At 39.9% G+C, this 6289-nt stretch overlaps 1 pseudogene; it reads right to left on the reverse strand.

Moving 5' to 3' along the window:
* Nucleotides 1-2992: 2992 nt before the first annotated feature.
* Nucleotides 2993-5937, reverse strand: LOC119532106 (annotated as a pseudogene).
* Between the last annotated feature and the right edge of the window lie 352 nt (nucleotides 5938-6289).

Raw genomic sequence — 6289 nt, forward strand, 5'->3', positions numbered from 1 at the left:
TCAGTGAGGTCTGGGTGGGGAGGGGCGCCAGACCCCTGGTCTGGGGAACTTACAATGTTTGCTGCGATCTCAGCTTTTCCTCCAATTCCAAACTTGTGTCCAATGTGTGACTGGTTACGGGAGACCCCGAAAACACTGTTTCATATAGTTCTTGGGTAATTGCCAGCTGCTCTAGGGGAGAGACAAAATTCTGCTCCTCACCACTCCGCCATCTTGCCCCGCCTCCCTCCCCCCATGTTTGACATAACTCCTACGGGTGTAAATCGACCTGGCAATGTGGGATATGACTCCTGAGGATGAGCCTGGACCCGGAATGTGGAATTGAGAAAGACTTATTGACCAAAATGGGGAAGAAAAATGAAACAAAATAAAGTTTCAGTTGCTGAGAGATTTCAAAGAGTCAAGAGGTCATTCTGGAGGCTATTCTTATGCATTATATAGATATCCCTCTTTAGTTTTTAGTGTTATCGGAATAGGTAGAAGGAAATACCTAAAACTGTTGAACTGTAACCCAGCAGCCTTGAATTTTGAAGACGATTATATAACTATGTAGCTGACATGGTGTGACTGTGTGATTGTAAAAACCTTGTGGCTCACATTCCCTTTATCCAATGTATGGACAGATGAGTAGAAAAATGGGAACAAAAAGTAAATGAATAATAGAGGGGATGGGGGATGGGATGTTTTAGATGTTCTTTACTTGTATTTTTATTCTTGTTTTTATTTAAAAATTTTTTTAAATTAAAAAAAATTTTTTGGAGTAATGAAAATGTTCAAAAATTTATTTTGGTGATGACTGCACAACTATATGATGGTACTGTCAACAAGTGATTGTACACTGTGGATGACTGTAGGGTATGTGAACATATCTCAAAAAAACTGAATTTAAAAAGTGACTTATGAGACAGATCAACCAAAAAAAAAAAAAAAAAGATGGTGCTAGTTACTGAAGGACCAGGGTTATAGTGTGTGTGTGTTTGGAGAAGTTTCTCCATATGAATGAAATAGTTTTTGGTTTTGTTTTGGTTTTGTCTAATATTTCACCACTAGAAAACTTCTGGATGGATATTTTAAAGCCAAATTTGGCAGATAAGCTTGAGATGATCTGATTTAAAACATAGGCAATGTGGCATATGTAAAATGCATTGAAGCAACCTCAAAAAATAGGCAAGTCACTTTCCAGGTACAGCAAGAGGCTGTGTGATGGCTGGTAGGAACAGACATGCTCATAGGCATCTCGGATAGAGAAACCATCTTCAAGTTACAAAGGTCAGCAGTCTGAATTGCAAATGCTGAATTGCAAGCAAGCTGGTTCTCCCATGGCACTGTCAAATAAAAAAACAAATCTGGACTTGGTAAGGAGAGACTTTATTTGAAAGGATTACTACAAAGTGGGGAAAGGGGATATTGCAATAGAGAGAGGGAGAATATTGCAATAAGGAGAACTCTCTGACCAAGAGTTAGGCAAAAAAGGGTTTTATTTTATAGAAGTAGGAAAGTGGATGAAAGGTTGGCATGATCAGATAGTAGATCTGAGACTATTTTATGCTGAAGCAGCCTATTTTCTTGAAGGTACCTTTAAAGCTCAGGAGGTTGGAGGAAGGAGAGACGTTTAACCAACATTTGGTTAACAAGCATTTTATCCCAATTGATCAGTGGGGACAAACAGTTCAGGTAATCATTTTTGAGGCAAAGAATGGGGATGTGAAAGGTTTGTGTCCAACACTGTGACAGGTAAACAAGGGGGGCATTGGTGAGTCATCTAAGTCTTTTGGGGAATGGTGGGTCTTTGCAGAAAGCTCCTTTTCTAGACTACAAAGGATAAGGGGATTTCTTAACTTTTCCTATTTTCCAGGATCACAGGGCTCAGGTAAAAATGTAACTGTGTCAGTACTCAAAGTGATTAGGAATAGGAATTTATTTAATAATGATGGTTTTTGATTCTCTAGATCAATATCCAGTATTTCCTGGATAGATCAGCTAATCACTACAGTTAGGCACAAAAGGTACTGGCTCTCATAAGGTCCTACAACCTCATTATTGGGTATATACTTGGAAGAATAGAGAGAAGAGATATGAATGGACATTTGCACACTGGTGTTTATGGTGGCAGTATTCACGATTTGCAATAGATGGAGGTAGCCTAAGGGTACATCGACTGATGAACAGAATGGTGAACTGTGGTGTATGCATACAATAGACTACTGAGTGGATGCAATAGACTACTGAGTGGTTGCAAGGAAGGTTGCATGTTGTGAGGCATGCAACTAGATGAATGAATCTTGAGGACAGTATTTTGAGTGAAATAAGCCAGAAATGAAAAGACAAACATTATAACACCTCACTAATATGGACTAAGCATAATGTGCAAACTCCGAGAATTGAATCTTAGAGCACAGGTTATCTGGGAAAGGCTTATTGTAAAGGTCCCTACATCGTAAGCTCTTACAGCAGTCACATCTATTCCTGAGTTGTAATGGTTATCTCTAAATTCTGAGATGCTGAGCTCTTTTGTGTATAACCTGGTTGGTAGCTAGAACTTGGAGTATCAGTGTGTCACCTGAGACTCAGAGCTAGAGTTTGGCAGCTATGAATGTCAGTACTGCGACATACAGCAACTGTTTAAAAAGCTGGGGGAAAAATGGTATTGGCTCTCAGTTCCTGACAGTCAAAGTAGAAAGGTAAATAGATTCTTTATTATCTCAAAACGAAAACAGACAGCAATTCGTGAAGAAAGAAAACTTTCACAGAATTAAAAGTCATAGGAGAATTTATCACTTGGACATTTACAATGTATGCTGTTGTCAATAGTTATAAATTGAACTATGTGACTCATAAATATGAGATGTAGAAATTGTTTTCACATCACCATTTCTTATACTGATCTTGTTATTCTTATTCTTCTACTTAAGTTTGAAATTATTTCCAAATAAAGAGTCTTAAAAATAAGTACCTTTAAATTTTTACTTTAACATATCTGTGCTAATCCTTACTTTCTATAGGATTACTGATTCTTCTCAGCCCTTCAGCTACTTTACTACTTCAAATGTGGGTAATGTACGTCTCTCCCGGATTTTATCCTACTTGTTTTCTTATTCTACACACTGTACTTAAGCCCTCCTGTTTATTCCCATAGTTTTAACTATTATCTTCATTCTCTTGGACTCCTATGTCTCCAGTCAGGCCTTTTCCCTAAACTGCAGACCAGAATGTCTAGCACTTATTAGACAGCTCCAACCGTATGTTCCAAAGACACTTCAAAATCTTTTCAAAACTAACTCAGTAACTTCTCTCAAAACTAGTTCTTCTTAAGAGTCCCTATTTTAGTGGTTCATATTCAGTAACTCAGGCCAGAAACACTGCTGACATCCTTACTCATCCCCGCATCCAACCAATCTCAGAACCCTATTAATTCTATTTCCTATATTACTCTTAAAACTGACCTTTCTACTGTTTCAGTTCATTTCTTTCTCATTTCTTGCCTGAATTTAACTATTCTCCTTCCAGTCTCTGCCCTTTTTCATTCTACGCCTCCCAACAATTTATTCTCCATACCCACCTTCACAACTTCAGAAGTTTCTACAACACACATCTGTTCTTGTCATTCCCAGAAGCAAGAGATGTTACCTAGTGAACAGGAAAATGATTTTCTTTTGATAAATGGAGTTTTGATAATCAGTATATAATCTTAAGCAATTATACACTTTTGTTAGTGGCAACTGGATATTTAAAAAAAATTAATGTTAGGCACAATTTATACCCATGGTCCTAAACAAACACATTTATATTTTAAAACTTTGGGGAAATTACAAAATTACAAAGTCAGATTTTTATTAGATACCAGATTGTTGGTAGAGAAATCTGCAGTAATTGATGCAAGGATTTGCAATTTTTAAGGAGCAGAATCACACAGTTCTATTTATAGATTCTTGTACACAGTACTGTCTCATAGTTAGCTGAAGAATACAAAATTGATCTTTAAGGGACTGTACATGTCACTCATAGAGACATACAATTTAGGCAAGACAGAATTATTTTTTAATATCAGTTTGCATCAGTAGAATACTTTTAATAATACATTTAGACCATGTCTAGGTCTCCTGTAAACTATTTCAAAACTTTAATAATTAAGGTGATTCATAGGGACATTAAAATTTAAGAAGCACTGATTTAAAGCCCTATTAACCTATGTAGACAAAGACAAAGTCAAAAAATAGTTTCCTCACTGGCAAGTATCAAACTTAAAAAGCAGTTTCACAAACACACAATTTGTAGCTATTAATAGATCTAATGTCTATTCTTTGTTTAGTCTCTACTAAATTTAAATTAAAGTAGGTGGTGTTTCTTGGAAGTTAAGAGAATAAATATATCCTCTTCAATCACCACTTTGATGGCAGATAATTATATAAAATTGTATTATATTTTAGAAGACTTAATAGATTAGCCAGTTCTTCCATTGTAATGATTATCTAAAAGTCAGTAAGATTTTTTTATGCACCAAATTTTAAATTTCTCTTTCACACTATGTTTTTGGAGACGTCTGTTCCAGATTGGCTAAAATTTTAAGAAAAGATCACCTTGTTATAGGGGAAAGCTTGATTTTAGATCACTATTAAAATAATCACCATTTGTAAGTTATTTTATCATTGAGTAAAAGAGACAATGACCATATATAATTTTTAGTTTTACCTTCATATTTATCCAAGTTCTACCTGCATATCATTCTTTGTTTTTTCTTTTTTTTCTTTTTTTGGCTGGGTGTACTTTATTGATGGTACATGACAAAGTAGGGCTCTCAGCCCCTCCCCTTCCTCAGGGGGTCTGGTATGGAAGCTGTGGAGGACGGGCGACGCTCGGTGTCAGGGGATCGATTTGGGGCCAGGACTCCCCAGCAGCTGACGGCCTCTTCCTCTCATGCTGTTGCTGGGGCTGGTGGTCCAGGGGCTCTTACTCCTTGGAGACCATGTAGACTATAAGTCCACTACCCTGTTGCTGTAGCCAATTCATTGTCATACCAGGAAATGAGCCTGACGAAGTGGTCATTGTGGGCAATGCCAGACCCAGCATCAAAAGTGGAAGAGTGAGAGTCACTGTTAAAGTTGCAGGAGACAACCTGGTCTTCAGTGTAGCCCAGGATGCCCTTCAGGGGGCCCTCTGATGCCTGCTTCACCACCTTCTTGATGTCATCGTACTTGGCTGCTTTCTCCAGCCAGCAGGTCAGATCCACGACACACACATTGGGGGTGGGGTCACGGAAGGCCATGCCAGTGAGCTTCCCGTTCAGCTCTGGGATGACCCTGCCCACTGCCTTGGCAGCGCCAGTAGAAGCAGGGATGATGTTCTGGGCAGCCCGGTGGCCGTCATGCCACAGATTCCCAGAAGGGCCATCCAGAGTCTTCTGGGTGGCAGTGATGGCGTGGACGGTGGTCATGAGTCCCTCCACGATGCCAAAGTTGTCATGGATGACCTTGGCCAGGGATGTCAGGCAGTTGGTGGTACAGGAAGCATTGCTGACGATCTTGAGGGAGTTGTCATACTTCTCATGGTTCACGCTCATCACAAACATGGGGGCATCGGCCGAAGGAGCAGAGATGATGACTCTCTTGGCGCCACCCTTCAAGTGAGCCCCAGCCTTCTTCATGGTTGTGAAGACACCAGTGGACTCCACAACATATTCAGCACCAGAATCACCCCATTTGATGTTGGTGGGATCTTGCTCCTGGAAAACAGTAATTGGATTCCCATTGATGACAAGCTTCCTGTTCTCAGCCTTGACGGTGCCTTTGAATTTGCCATGGGTGGAATCATACTGGAACATGTAGACCATGTAGTTGAGGTCAATGAAGGGGTCATTGATGGCCACAACCTGCACTTTGCCGGAGAGTATAGCAGCCCTGGTCCAATACGGCCAAATCCGTTTATTCCGACCTTCACCATTGTGTCTCAGAGCTGTCTGGCGAGCAGGCAGGAGCAGAAAGACTCTTTGTTTTTTCTTAACTTTCCGAAGAAATCCTCCCCCCCTTTTTTTTAAACACAAAATATATTTGTTTCCTCCATAATCTAAGACAAATTCATTTCATCATCCCAAAACTTGGGACCTGGCCCTGACTCTTCTGAGGATGTTCATGTCTTGAGTCTGTACTATGGAGCCAGGAGATGTCCCTCATTAAATGGGAAAACTTCGGGGTCCGGAGAGCAAGACCTGCCCTGGGGAGTTCGAGCAGGAAGAGGGACGCGAAGCTGTGGTTCACGAGATTGCCCTGCCTCTTTGGGAGGTGCTACTTCAGTG

The sequence above is a fragment of the Choloepus didactylus genome, chromosome 4, assembly GCF_015220235.1.
Source record: "Choloepus didactylus isolate mChoDid1 chromosome 4, mChoDid1.pri, whole genome shotgun sequence".
NCBI lineage: Eukaryota > Metazoa > Chordata > Mammalia > Pilosa > Megalonychidae > Choloepus > Choloepus didactylus.